The sequence below is a fragment of the Xiphophorus couchianus genome, chromosome 5 (genome assembly GCF_001444195.1).
Source record: "Xiphophorus couchianus chromosome 5, X_couchianus-1.0, whole genome shotgun sequence".
Lineage (NCBI taxonomy): Eukaryota > Metazoa > Chordata > Actinopteri > Cyprinodontiformes > Poeciliidae > Xiphophorus > Xiphophorus couchianus.
This window is the reverse complement of record NC_040232.1, coordinates 6,612,880-6,628,440: the sequence shown is the minus strand read 5'-3', so window position 1 is coordinate 6,628,440 and position 15,561 is coordinate 6,612,880. Positions and strand designations below refer to the sequence as shown.

The 15,561-nt window shown below is 36.9% G+C and overlaps 1 long non-coding RNA gene across 1 annotated transcript; it reads right to left on the bottom strand.

Annotated features, from left to right (window-relative positions):
- Nucleotides 1-514: 514 nt before the first annotated feature.
- On the bottom strand, nt 515-10,599 carry LOC114145489 (uncharacterized). The gene is made up of 3 exons (XR_003595704.1): nt 10,587-10,599; nt 6,522-6,527; nt 515-595 (listed from the first exon to the last, which is right to left on the bottom strand). It is a non-coding gene; the product is annotated as an uncharacterized LOC114145489 (long non-coding RNA).
- Nucleotides 10,600-15,561: the final 4,962 nt, after the last annotated feature.

Sequence of the window (15,561 nt, the reverse complement as noted above, 5' to 3'; positions counted from 1 at the left end):
GATTAGAAAAAAACACCTATTGGGATGAGTAATGATTTAAGCTGCAAAATTCAGAGATTTGGGTCTATAATTGGTGCAAACAACATCGAAAGGATAGATCCATCCTATATTTTATCAATGTGTTAAGCTGCTGGTGGTGGCACACTTTGGGCCCATTAGTACCAAACTGAGCATTCTTCAAGCAGCAGAGCCAATCTGATTATTGGTGCCGACCATGTCCACCATTTGACCACAGTGTGCCCTTCTTCTGAAGTTTTCAGATGAATAACTCTGAAAATGTCTCAAGTTGGTTTATTGAACATGACAAATGCACTCCGATGACATCCACCATCACCACATCTCAATCCAGTGAAGGAGATTTGCAACATTGATGTACAGCTGACAAATCTGCTGCAACTTCAGGTAACACTTTATTTTAAGGGGCTGCATAAGACTGACATGACACTGTCATAAACATGATATAACATCTATTATGAACATGAAGGAGTCTTCTTAAATGTTTAGAACTGTTGTCATGACATGTCTTGGTAAATAATGACACTTTTAATGCAGAGTTGTACTAAATGTTGCATTAAAGGTCCATTAAAATGGTCAACTTGGCATTATTCGGTAAATAGCAACACTTTTAATGCAAAGTTCCATTAAAACTTGTATAAAGTGTCCACTAAAAGTGTCAACTTTGCGCTACAATTGTCACTATTTACCAAAAGACACTTCATGACAACATTTATAAACATTTATGAAGACTCCTTTATGTTCATAACAAGTGTTATGTCACATTTATGACAGTGTCATGTCAGTCTTATGCACACCCCTTCAAATAAAGTGTTACCCAACTTCATCATAGGCATAGAGAAATAAAATCTGACCCCTTCCTGAATCTGACCAATGTTGAGCTCACACAAAATGATTAACATCATTATATCTAAAAGATTCAGAGCATTTGAAAACAAACCAATCTGCAATTAGCTTTGCAAAATTAAATGTTGTTTCTTTAATAAAACACCTTGTGTCATTTTGTCAACTCAAAGAGCATTTAATGTTTTTAATATTTTACTTCTCAGAACCTCTTAGAAGTTTGATCCCATTCAAATAAGGTTGTGGAAACAAAGGAATGATAGATCAAGACATGATAGGTCAAGATATGAAGTGTGCTCCTACAGGCCTGGATTGTTCTCAAGAGCACTAAGCTCGATATGTAAAGTACTTGTAATTACACATTAGACATTTAACTGACACTCTTTCTAGCACTCCACATCAAAAGTACTGCGATGAGAGCTTTTGGCAATAAATGAAGCAAACCTCTGACCTCTATGCAGAGTGAAAGAAAGTCTTATAAGCAATTACAAGTTCAGCTTTCTGACCCACAATTTGTCAGATTTTTTTCTTCCAGGTGCTGATTGGAAGGAATGAATAAGCTCAGAACTACATCGATTACATGAACTTTATGAGTCACCGTGACTTGTTAGAGGTCTGGGCTATTTGTAACTCATCAAATTTGGAAATGATTCTGTGGCATTTGATATAATGGTGTTAATAGGACTAAAAGTAGAAAAGCTCTAATGGGAATGTATTGGGTAACACTGATGTTTAATGGGTACATCCTTTTAAAGCCAGATTTCTTGTGCAGATGATCCAATAAAACTCAGTTAATGTTCATTGCTGAATATTTCAAAACGAGCCTTTTTTTTCACATTGTTAAATTTTATCAGTACACAATTGTTATTGACCTGTCACACACATGCTGTTCAAAAAGTAATGGGATATTTACCTTCAGTGTTAGCGCTGTGTGTAAACTGTTGTGGAATGGCAGGTTAAATTATAGTTATTGCACACTTTTAGTTTTCTTATAATCCTCAAATCCTCAAATTCAGAGTGTATTGGAATGAAATTTAATAACATTGTCTTGCAAACACACCAAAAGATGAGCTGGTGAGACACACAATGGGTGCCTAATTGCAAAATTATACAGTGTATACAACAATAGTTTTACTTTTATTTTTTTTTTTTGCAAAAGCTTGATTGACTGGAATAGAAGGCCAATCGATCGAGTCACACAAATGTTGGAGGAATAAAAAGGTTGAGGAAAAGGAAACAAAAAATTATTAAAGCTCATTTTTTTAATGATTTTTCCATGGACTTAAACAAACTGGACTCATATAATTAAGTTTTATTTATGTTACTTGCCATTTTTAATGTTGAGAAAGGTTAGAGACTTAATGGATACAGCCTCTATTAACAGTAAACAATCTATAGCTGAGGGCAGCAGCAGGACTTTGGGTTGTTTTCTTGCTCACCAAGAAAAAACAAAAATCACATTTACATTATTGTCACAGCATGCTTGTCCAATAGTTGAGTTTCTTTAGATAAAATCCTTTTTTTTCCTCTTTACCAGTTTGAACAATAAACTTAACTAGACTTAACTCGGATCAATTTGAAAAGAACTGTTTGTTACTCACTTGGAATCTGATTATATGATTAGATTAAGTAGACTTATGTTTATTTATTAGTTTCTTCTTGTGAATATTTATTGTGAAATGGCAGTAGGTAAATAAACTGATCTGAACTGTACAGAAGTTTTGAATGTAAATGGACTGTATTTATGTAGTGTTTTGCCAGTCATGCTGACCACTCAAAGCACTCTACACTAAAGCCACATTAACCCATTTGCACTCACAAACAAGCACACATTAAAACACTTGATATGGGTCACTTTGAGTAAAGTGCCTAAGCAGGGGTACATCAACATGTCACAAGAACAAGATGAAATCAAACCTACAACCTTCGAATTGCAAAACAACTACTCTACTCAGCCTAGAAGAGCCTCAGATTGTATTGGAAGATCAATGGAAGATGTCTGTCCTGTATGTGTTGAGTGATCTGGTTTAAGAAACATCTCAAACAAGGAACACTATCTATATGAACACACATTTTAAAATGCTTTAAATCTAAAATGTTGCGAGATCAGAGACATGTGATGTGGGACATTTGTTTAGAATAATACCCTGGTCACGCCCTTTTGTAAAGGACTTCTATTTCCATTTGACATAAAATGGTTTGAAGAAAAAAAAAGGTGCAACACAAGCATACATAATTTTATCAACATGTAATCCAGACTGTCATAAATCTCTACCATAAATTTGGAGGTGGCATTGATTTGGACTCAAAGCGAATGTTCACTGAACACATCTGCGCAAGTCAATTTGTTACAACCGTGTATGCATACTTGGTCAATGTCAATGTCAAGTTTAATTATATAGCGCTTTTAAAAACAGAGTAAGACTGCACTGTTGCTGTACAGAGACAATAACACAATAGACTAAAAAGACAAAACTAAAACTTGGTGTTGCACACTAAGTTGCTTGGCAGGTAACAAAGTTCACATTGCACTTTGTAGGAATTACTGAGCCAATAAAGTTGAGTCGGCACCAACTTCTACATAAAACTGAGCACGATGTTTAAGAGCAACTGACGGAAGAGATTCACAAATATGGAAACTTGTATGATCCATTAATCAGGTACTGTTGATGTACCTCCATTACATCGGAGGTAATGGTTCAGATCCTGGGTAAGGATGAGGCACTGTGTCGACATGAGAAATGTAGAAAACTAACTTAGGAGTAGGCACCAAAGGCACGTGGGTTAAGTGTCTTAAATGGGCGGAGCAGCTCACCAGAAGAACCACCTATCAGCTCAGCCACTGCCACACCTTGCTCATCGTCAGAGATTTGCACACATCTGCTGTCTTGTCAACATGTAGAAACAAATACAACAAACCCCTTTAATAACCACTTTAAGGACTTCTTACATTTATTTACACAAATAACTAAACTAATAGAGGTTTACAGTAAATAATATGTAAGATAAGGCATTAACTCAAATCAACATCTAGATAAAAATTATGATTATTTTTTAATATATAAAAAAATAATTTATATTACTGCCTGTTTAAATTTGCACAATCTGCATTCATACATGAATGTTTGTAGGCGTGAACTTTTATGTGTGTATGAGTGTGTGTGTTTATTGGTCTGCAGTCTATGTCTTACCCTTGTCATATTACCTTCATTTGGGAATAAGGCTAAATCCATCTAGACAGCTAGGAGACAAGGCCATGATCCATTATTTACACAATCAACCATTTCTTTCATCTTTGACCCAGAAAGAATGAATTTGTCACTTATGCTCACTGCTCAGCTTTGGGGGTTATTCAGAAAAAAAAGGAAACAGAAATCTCACATTACACTCCATTAAAAATCATCCTGATTCTTATTCTAGAAATCAGAAGAAAGGTTAATGTACTTGAGCTGACGTTTTTCCAAATGTTTTGTAAGCTTGCACATAGGAAATGTATAACACTCACCTATGCTTTTAATCATTTTTAGTGGCATGTATGTTGATTCTTACATTTACACAACCAATAAGCTATGATTTTCTTTTATTTCACCTTCATAATTTGGTATTTTGTCCAGATTCAATAGCAATAAAACATTGCTATATTTTTTTTCTTTTCTTGGTATGTTCATGCGCATACATGATGAAAATAAACAAAATGTTTTCTCAAATTTTTGCGATTAAGGACAGTAACACAAATTCTCTCATAAAACACAAAGAAAAAAACCCAAAGTAATACTATCTTAATACCACTATTCAAGGCGGTATCCAAGCACTTTCAATTAAAAAAGTGCTTTATTTTTTTCCTTTTATTGTCAGCGTTGAGCACAACTGAACCTGCACTGGGCCACCATTAAAAACACCAACTGATTAAAAACCATTTAATTTGATAGCCAAAGCAGCGCTTCCCAATTTTCAGACGAGCTATTTATCACAATCCCAGACACACAAATACTCAAAAACAATTTGACTCCAATTGTTGTAAGTGTTGAACCACGCTGCGAGACATGCTAAAGCTAATTTGCCAAACAAATTAGTTGGCACAATTTGAACTACACTGGCGAATTTAGAAAAATCCCGTATGAAGCGAGAAGGGCTCCCGCCGTACATTTATTCTAATTGTTTCAACGGAACCCTACTGTTAAAAGCATTTTAGACACACACCCCCCTGCCATTTTTTAAACTATGCAACTGTCAAATGGCTTGGCTCAAGTTTCAAAATGTTACAAGAAAGCCTATCTATTCCTTTTCCCTACTGGAGTCCATGTTCCCTGTGATGCCAACACATGCTTTACTGGTACCAGTCCAGTATTTTTAGGCTCAAACGCTACTGGAAAAATTTTGTAAAAGTTAGTTTTAAATCACATTCAGACTGATTCAAAGATTTGGTAAAACTATTGGACAATGAAACAAAGTAAGCAAAATTCAAAAGAAGATGAAAACGTGTAAACATTTTTAGTTGCTTAGGTGCCAAACTACTTTTTTTGCATTTCAAAAATTGTATTTCATTGTATAGGAATATATGTTTTAAGATCATCCCATTTCACATTGGAACACTGACTTATTCTTTGGTAAGGTTTGCAGGGCAAATATAGATAGCCTCAACAATAGCAGCCGAATACAGACTGATAACGAGCAAAACAGAGAGTTATTAGACACTTCTATTTCCAGACTGGTACTGCCATGGTATACCCAGGTCTTCACACAACGCCTAAAACATCCCAAGATAATTTTGTAATTTCCAAAGCTATGAGATAGCACACTGAAAAAAAAGATGGAGTAATTCTTATGAGTTGGTCTTTGTTACACTTCTGAATGTTACAGTCATATTTTGACCATCCGTCTGCCCATCCATCATCTTCAGACTGTTTAAGGTTGAGGGAAAAGCAGTAAGGTCTGAGACATTTCTGTCAGTATGGTGATATGGAACCATCCCTGCTAATTCTTTTTGATTAGAAAAGGAGAATTACTCTGAACTCTTTCAGAAAACCACACCTTGTTATGGTATCTAGAAGGAAAATCCTGGCCATTATATGAAGAAACCTTTTTTCAAAAATATGTTATTTGGTTATTTGGTCATGAATCACATATAATCACCACAGATGACGGACAAAACATGAATGGAACTTTGCATTAAGAGCTTCGTCTCCCAATTGAGGGTCTTCTTCAAAAGGAAAGAAAAACTTGAGCAATGCCTGCAAAATTACAGATGATCATATCTCCTATGAACAATATTTCACTCTTGATATCATTCTGGAACAGCTATCCAAGATACTTTAGTCCATCTCAAGCACAGGACTTAAACATAATTGAACTTGTACTTATTTGCGTAAGGCAAAAATGCAACTCTGACAAAGCCAATATTAGTCTATTTTCTGGTTGAGAATTGCTACCTCAAATTTAGAGGTGCTGCTTCTGTCTTAAGCCTTTGCTTTTTTGTTGCAAGCTACTTGAACTTAGCTGCAAACTGCTCTAGTGGATGCCACAAGTTGTGCCTTAAAAATAATATAACCATTACCATTTGCAAACAAAAATGGGACCCTGAGTTAAAATGGTTAATATTGTGTTCATGAAAATCTGCTCATGAAATGAGCAGGTGATAAAATGTTTGCCTGACATCTCCACACAATGTTCTTGTACAATCTCCCACATGTGAACAAGATAAACGTCAATAGTTTCGCCTGGAACCCTGCTATGGGTAAGGGCATGGTCCATTGTTCTACAACCTAGGTGACTGCAAAGCTATTTCTCCGAGGTTCACCAATTGACAAATCAACAAAGCTTCTTTATTGAGATTGTAGAAGCAAACTCATCATCCCCTCAGCAGTACCGCAAGGTTAAGTATATGGACAAGTGTTTCATGGCAAGGACAAAAGTCACATTTCTCCTCTTGACTCGAGAGTTTGACAAATGATCTAAGGCTCATGAGTAGAGTAGTTTATAGTAGGCTTTCCCACGGAAGCTGAGAAGTGTGACCCTCATATAGCTGGGATACACTTTCCAGTCCCTACTCAAAGTTGAAGAGACTTGCCAACAATGACAGCCATGCTAGGTCCAGAGCCTTTACCATCATAGGCAAAATCTCATTCTTACTCGGTGCCCTTCCACCAAGAAAATTAACCACATCAACAATTTCTACCACAGTAATGGAACTGCCTTCTTCATACTATTCAGGCTTTGCTTCCTCCACGGAGGACCTGCTGACCGGATTAGAACAAACTTCAAACTTCTCCATCCACCACTTGAAAATCTCCTCAGTTCAGGTCCATCATTCCTGTCACAATCCATATCCAGCTAGGAAAGGTTCCTATTGTGTCGTCTTTGATTTATCAAAAGGTTTTCATGAGCTTCCTTGAGACCAACCAAAATTCTACCTTCATAACATTTCTGAATTTCCACCATGTCTGAATTCTTGCCTTTGTAGCTACAGATTCCTGAGTCCTTTGACCACCTAGTACCAGTCAGCTGTATCAGGAATCCTCATAGACAACCAACCACTAGAGACTAGAGATGGGCGATATGGCATAGAATTCATATTGTGATATATACTGTGACGAGTGGGTTAAGAAACGGGGTCCACTGGACCTTGCCAGCTTTACCCCGTGCGAGTCCTGGCATGAGTCGCACCGATCCCATGTGCAGTTTTACCCTCCGCTTTACTACTGTCTACAGCTGTGTTCACACTGCAGACTGAAATGACCCAATTCCGACCCAGTGTCCCGCATGCGCAGTAGAGGGCGCAATAGCGTCAGCGTTCTCAGTATTCTGCCAGCCGCCATAAAAATAAGAAGTGCTCAGTGCTTGCGGAAGTAAACATAGATGCTAATGGTAGAGCATAGCTTAAATATTAGCATATTAACAACTTAATTCTCATTATAGTCCATCGTGGTTGTTGCTATACGTCCCGCTTGCGCATATCAGGGCGCAGAATAGTGAGATTTGTCCAGTATCAGTGACGTTCAGTTCAGATGAATGTGACCTGAATGTTAGGTTGTATTTGAATCGGATATGTATTGGATATGCAAGTGGCCTGGGTCGCATTAGAAAAGAATCCGACCAGTGCTGTTCAGATGGTCATAAAAAGATCAGTTATAAGTTGCATTACGTAAAAAAAAATCGGAATTGGGTCACTTCAGCCTGCAGTGTGAACGCAGTCTAACTGTGACCTATCCCCGCCTCCTCCTCTGCATTGCGCTAAGTTTGCGGGAAGTAAAACCTGAACCAGGTCCAGATCAATTTTGTTTTGTGCCTACCTTTTTAATGAGTTCTTCCCTTGCGCTGTCAGCTACGCTGCTTCCAGCTTGCTCTGTATTGATGTCGCCTGGTTACATCATCAACAAGTATTACTGCGGTGGGCCGGCAGACTGCAGATCTCTATTGGAGGCCAAATTTCTGTTGTTTCTATCATATACCGTTTATATCATGCATTCCGACTAGAGACCTCTTCAGCCTGTCAGCTTCCAATACAACAGGTGTTCACTGATGAATCCTTTGTTTGCTGCTATAACAGGCACTAGACAGGGCCTGTACAAATTCCAGAAGAGAAATTCTCCTGGAGATATGAGTTGAGGATGGTCTGAAAAGGTTTTACCACTAGACATTCCCAACAATCACTACTTGTTTGGGTTAACAAGTTTATCTAGCAGCCTCCACTACCACCAAATTCAACTCTGTAGTAGGTGGTGTTCAGTTAAGAGCTCCAGGACACCATGCAAAGATAGCAGGAAGGCTAGGGAATCTGCACTTCTGGTTGGCATACAATCATAGAATTCTCTTGGTTGCAACCTGAAGCTGCATTGAGATGACCCTTTTGTTCAGAGGTCTGAGAGGTCTGATTTTTATTTAGATTATTTCATTGGGAATTAGCCTGCCAATGCCTCTGCTTTCACCTGCCACCCAGCTGTCATAGCTCCTGACATTCCTCCATTTAAAGCAGTGGTTCACCATAGAGGTATCAAAGGCCCAGTACCCAAGGCTCAACCACCAGCAATTCGCTGGTGAGACATTCATGACTCTTCATCAGTGGTTTAAGTCAGAGGGAATGTTTTGTCCTTGACAAATGTGGTGTCACGGTTTACAGAACTGGTCAGCAAATGTATTATTATTATTATTATCATTATTAATAATATTAATATTGTTATTGTTATTAACAGTATACAAAACTATAACAGAACATCTATTAGAGATATAAAACCAGTATTTTCTCTTTAAATCTTGGATTGCTTGATGAAAGCATAGCTTAACGCAAATGGTTTTACATTATCATACACTTGTTTAAACCTGTATTTACTTACCATCTGCCTTTCTAGACACATGCAGTTCTTTTTGTAATGTTTTAGTCACAGTATCACTTTGACAGTTGGTACCATGGTAACCAATCAGATCCACTTAAATACCGTGACTCCAGTTTGTACACACATACTCCCAAACTTATGTGAGAGTTCCAGGCAATTCTTTCTTCTAGCTAAAGTTACAAAAGGAAACTACTGTAATGCTAATAAAGGAGGGTTTTTTTTACTGTTGAAATGTAGTATAACTAAGCATGTAGTGTGTGTGTGTGTGTGTGCGTGCATAAGTATATGCATACAAATTTGTGTGTTCACTAAACAACCATATCGCTGAAGCAGTCCAATGCCTGAAGCAATGCTATTGTGCTATCTATTGGATTAGAAAACCTCATTTTAATAGACACAGTCAGACCTTTGCCAGTGCCTCATACTGACAGATGCACAGACCCTTACTTGCAAGACACAAAAAACACTGTCAATATGCTTTATTTCAAAGCTTTGTTTTAGCTAATTGTTCAGTCTTTTCTCAGATTACAAAATGCTATTTTATGCTCAAACTCAAAAATCTCATAAAAAGAAAAATGCTATTCCGACATTGATAATGCAATCTAAATGTTTCCTCACACTTTCTTCAACATATCATACAAAACAAAGTACATCTGAAAAAAAAGTCTTCTCATTGCAGTTTTGACAGTGGAGAAAAATAAAACACCTAACCTAAATCTGAGGAGTTCAAGATTAAAATGTTTTCACAAATGCGCCATCTCACAATCCCTTAAACAGAACAGATCTACAGGCAATGTTCCTTGCTGGCAGCATATAACAACGCTCAGGGTCTCAGAGATGATATGGCAGACTGACATTGAAAGCTTCACAGTAAGTGACCTTCTGCTGCTCTGTCCACTTTTCTAATTTCTCACTTTAGCCAGACCTGTAAACTAGATTCCAGTTTGCGTGTGTCATCAACAAAAATGGCTTTAAAAAAACTATCTGCATCACTTCAGCTTTTTCACATTTGTTATAATACAACCACAAACATCAATGTAATTTCTGGTGATTTTATGTGATAAAGCAATACACAAAAACATGTTTTTCTAACATTTACAAACACAAATCTTTCAGATTTCAGATCCCTGCAGATCCCTGCAGATCCCTAAACTCCTGTACAGCCAACTACTGTAAAATTAGCCTGAGTCGTAATTCAGATTCTACCTGCGTATAATTTAATCTCATTATAAATCTAGCTGTGATGTTTGGGCCTCTGAATATTACTTGAACATTGGTAAACAATAACCATCATGAAGACTGAAAAACCGGTTCTTGTTTTGAAGCATGGTTAGGTGCCAACATTTCAAGTTTTGAACATCTTGCATTGCACTATTTATTCCATAATCTAAAAAAGACTATGACTGTAGACCTATGAAAACAGGACTGTTGTAAATTGACAGGATGGGCAATAAAAACGTAGATCAGAAAGAAGTAAGGTTAATGGTATTGGTATTTGTGATAAAAATCTTAAAATAACAGATATTTTTACTTCCACTTCATTGTTGCACACTACTTTATGGTGGTCTTTCAAATTAAATCTCATTATAATACAAAACATTTGAGGGGTATGGACTCTTTTATAATGCACTCAAAATACAAATCTAAGAAAAAATCAGCATCAGATATCAGGTAGTGATAAACAGGGATGATTCCAGACACCCTAAGAATAAAGGCCATCTAATAACAATAGGTGAGAGTCATTACGCAGGTAGACCAGTAAATGGAGAGCTTTCCTTTTAACTCTTCGCCCCAAGAGATTGGAGTAGCATCTGAGTGAATGCAGATGCTGACCTAATCCTTCTATCCATATTCTGCTCCATCCTGTCGTCAGTCATGATCGAGACACCTACACATTTAAACTCCTCTGCTTGAGGGTCAGCAGTCTACTGTTGTTTCAGTTGGTCTCAGCTCTGGCTGAGTCCAACCCGCAGTAATAAGGAAAAGGAAGTTTATTTGTATAGCACCATTGATACAAAAGGCAATTCACAGTGCTGTAATGCAAAATCACAGGAAAGACATTGCAATTACAATAACAAAAACCATTAAGCTTTGCAGTCATCAATCCACAATGGCCGGGACTCAGAAAGACCAGAGAGAGGTCCGGGAGTCCTGTGTGATCAGAAAACCTCAGGGAGGTCAAGGGAGCAGGACCCCCACCAGGGTCCAATTCAGTCCCAGTAGCCCAAAGTCAGCTCACAGCGTCCCCAAGAGTCACGGGCCCCCAGTCAGCCAAATCACCATGCCATGAAATGGCCCAAACTCCCACACAAACATCATCACACCTGGTGGTCCCACACCATCAGTCCCTTCTGAGCATATAAGGATACAGAGGCAGAAACAAAAAAAGGCCATGCTATAAACCATAGTCCTAGCAAGGCAACTGTGTGTTGCGCAGTCAGTAATTAAAAGAAAACACAGCAAGTTTTTTGTGTGCACAACTTGAGGTATTATAGGGCATACACACCACAAATCAAATTAATATTTGTTTTTATTGACAGTGTAATTGTATGCCACATTCTGTAATGGCATTGAAGGTGAAAGAAGTGAAAGAGCAAGTGTATGAGTGTCAGCTGCAGCTCCCCCCATATGTGTGTCAGCCCTCTGTAGTAAGTCTCTTCTGAAAAGCAAAGTGTCTGAGTGGAAAAGAGGCAAGTAAAGCGGAGAGTGTCATGTAGCGCACCGGTCATTAAATTTATGCTGTTCAAAGCAAAGCACTGAGTTTACGAAGCAGCAGATGAACTAATTTTAGCACACAATCAAATTTAACCGAAAGGCAGTTGGATACAAGCTGAATCAGTAACAAGCAAACTAATGTTAACCCTCCTCCCAGGGACAAACCCCTTCTTTTTACAGACAAAAGGGAGCCTTTGACTTTGACCCAGTGGCAAACTGGGGGGGCTTTCAGGACTAAAACCACATTTTTTCTTGGTTGAAACACAGCAAATTGGTGCTTAGTAAGCACTGGAACAGGTCGGGAACTCAAGTCAGTTTGTAGAATATGGAACCTATGATGGTTCTTTTTGTTTTTCAGAGACACCAGGAACTATACGTCTCCTCTATGAGGACAGATATTTGTCTTTTGTTTTATAATTACAACTTCAGACAAACAACTAGTATACCACACTATGATGAAGTTTCCCAGCAAGATCTACATTTCTAGAGAGTATCTACTGCAACACTGAATGAACATTTCAGGTAGGCCTTTCTTCCATTTCACACCTCTTCAGGTACTACCATTATCCAATTTTGTTCACTTGCTGACCACACCTTCCAGCACTTTGGTATTAAATATGGCAATAAAAACAAATCACCTTGAACTAAGAAGTATTTATTAGTTATTATGTATCTACAGTTAAGCTCAGGACTATAGATAGCCATGGGAAATCTCGATTTAAAGAATTTTAAATGAACCAATCTTTTGATCCTTAAAGAAAATGAGACAGGCATGCTTTATAAAAATAGTTTAAATTTTCAAAATCTAATTTAATTTTTGAGATTTGTAAATTGCTTACTGAAAATAATATATACCATAAAAGAAAAAGATAAATATTTGATGACACTGCAGATGTAAAATAATTTCTTATTTTAATTACTAACCAGCTTTTTGTGCATGTATCCAGCTTAATTTTAACCTCCCTTCATATACCCTCTTTCAGATTAAAGTCTGTACTGTGGCTGAGACTCTCCAAAATATTAATTCAACATTCAGTCAGAAGACACATGTTGATCAAATTCAAAAAGCTGTAAACCTGAATATACCAGGTACCTAGACAGTTTTGGGCATGACTGTAGGCAAAATCTTACAAAAAGTGTAAATTATATATTGTATGTTTATAATAGAGTATGTGACTGAGTGAAATGATAAAATATACTGCTACTGCTTCGTAAAATAATAACGCAACTAACATGAACAAAATGTCAGTGATAACTGGCTCTGGCATAGCAGAAAATCTCAGCAGCATCACTGCTGTCCTTTTAGTTTGTAGTAGCACTTTTTGTAGATGTTTAACAATGACATTTTGTATAAAATATATAGTGAGACAAAATTTCCATTAGATTTCTTTACGTCAAAATAACATATATTTTTAGTTAAAAACAGTAGAAGTCCTAAAGAATATGCATTTCTTTGGGATATTGAATTTCTTTCTCTCCGTTTGACCTATTCTCTGCCGCCTTTGTTCCCTCCTACATTTTGAACTTTAGCCCTAACACACTACAAACTCATTTTCTGTCTCCATGGGTTGTGTGCCCCTCTTGACTTTCCTCACCACCAACATATAACCTCTGTGACTGAAAATGAGAGAATGGACTCGTACTGCGGAGCAGGTTTTCATTTACTGCTGAGCCCCTTGTGTCAAGGGACAAAACAATTTATAGGTGCTTGAAATGTTAAGATTCCCATGAATCCAGTAATAATATAAGGAATATGCAGGATACATGATGGGCTATGTCAACAGCAAGAAAATAAGCTGAATTATTAGGATCATTTTAAGTCTTATTTTGTGTCTCACTGATGATTAAGTCCAGTGTCAGTGTTATATTGACTTCTTTATTACCTTAGGAAAATCTATCCACATTTGTAATGTAATGTTTGTTTTTGGTTTCACAAGTGTTGACTGTACGACGTGTTTATGGTGGTTTTTTTATATTTCCATGATTTAAAGCACTTTGCTGAAATATTCAATACAAATAAACTTGATTGATTGATTAAATACAGACAAATTCAATCTAGAAAATGTAGAAATTCTCTAAAATCTATAAAACAAAAGGCAAAATATACAAAAAACAAGACCTTCATTTCTTAGATATATGGACTATTTAAGATAAAAAGCTAAATAAACTGCGATCACTTTTTAATCCATTGATGTTTCTTACTTATCTCTATAGTTAACACAATTATATTTGAATTACTCTTGGAACTTTTCATAACATGTTTATAGCTTAATGTAAATTCCTTTACTTCTCTTCCATTTTTAGGACTAACTTGTGGAAAAGTTAATTATATATTTCATGTAGTAAAACTTAACAGATTTGTTAAAGTGAGTTTTATGGCCAATTGTCTCACATTACTATACAGGACCACTTTAACCACCCCCTACCTACCAACACACAAACAAACAAACACAATTACATAATCTTCTCTGTGCAGCCAGTGGAGGCGCCAATGACTCTTTACACATGCATGCAGGAGCGCATCCTGCAGAGTGGCCATTCACCTCTTACTTACCATCAGTAATTAGCAGTAGCACATCATCCTGGGTAAACATACACAATTAAGTATTTATTGGAAAAACCACCTCCTACAAGGATATGTATTGTGGTTGACCTAAATAATTATGTAAAGAGAGGCCCTTTCTAATTATAGAGAAACTATGACAGTGCATTTTGATATAAAATGCCTAATGTGTGTTACTTATGCATTTATAATAATAAAATTAGTGCTTACAATGCAGTGCTGAATGTATAAATCATTTTATAAAGTGTTTACCAAACAATTTCAACTTCTACAACCTGTGAAAGAACCTACGGAAAATCTCTATTACTTCAAATTTGAATGTATACCAAAATGTAACTCAAAATAGTATTGAAGAAGTACAAAACAAGATATGAATTTTGTACAGAAAGGTCACATGCTGTAGTTATTTGGACACAAATTAATCTCAGATGGAAAAAAAGGAACCTTGGACATGTATTCCATGGTCAATTACAGACAAGTTTCAGGTATTTTTGGGCTAGAGACAGACTGGGTGGCAAGTATGAGGAAGAACTTGAAGGCTGTAAAAGTTCCAGATGTCAGTGTCTGCAGTGGTGAATTGTCTTAAATTTGTGTGAATATAAAACAGAGGGGAATCCTGGAAGTTCAGAGAAACATTCGAACATCAAGTAACATTTTTCCCTGGGAGATTTGGGGTTATTGCAGTAAGGAATTGCCAGATCTCATTCTCCACTACTTTCAGCCCCATGGCTGTAGCCTTGCCTGCAGTTGGAAGAGAATCAGGATCACAAATGGTGTAGAGACTGGGATGAAGCGATTAAAAATAGGTTATGAGATCAGCCAGTTGTGGGACTTGCTGTGGTGTGTCATTTAATGCTCGTCAGACTTTGCCATTCCCACAGATTGCACAGGTCATGTGAAAGTGTGTCAAGACAGAAGAGAAACATCATTTCAAACAGAAAAATTGATGGTCAGGGCACAAACACCACTGAAGTGGTTGGTTATGAAGTCATATTCAATAAATTTGTAAATTACTGAAAAGTTAATTTTTTTCACTAACTTGGTTCACAAAGTGAAACACATTATATTTTATACTTCCATCTAATAAAAACAAAA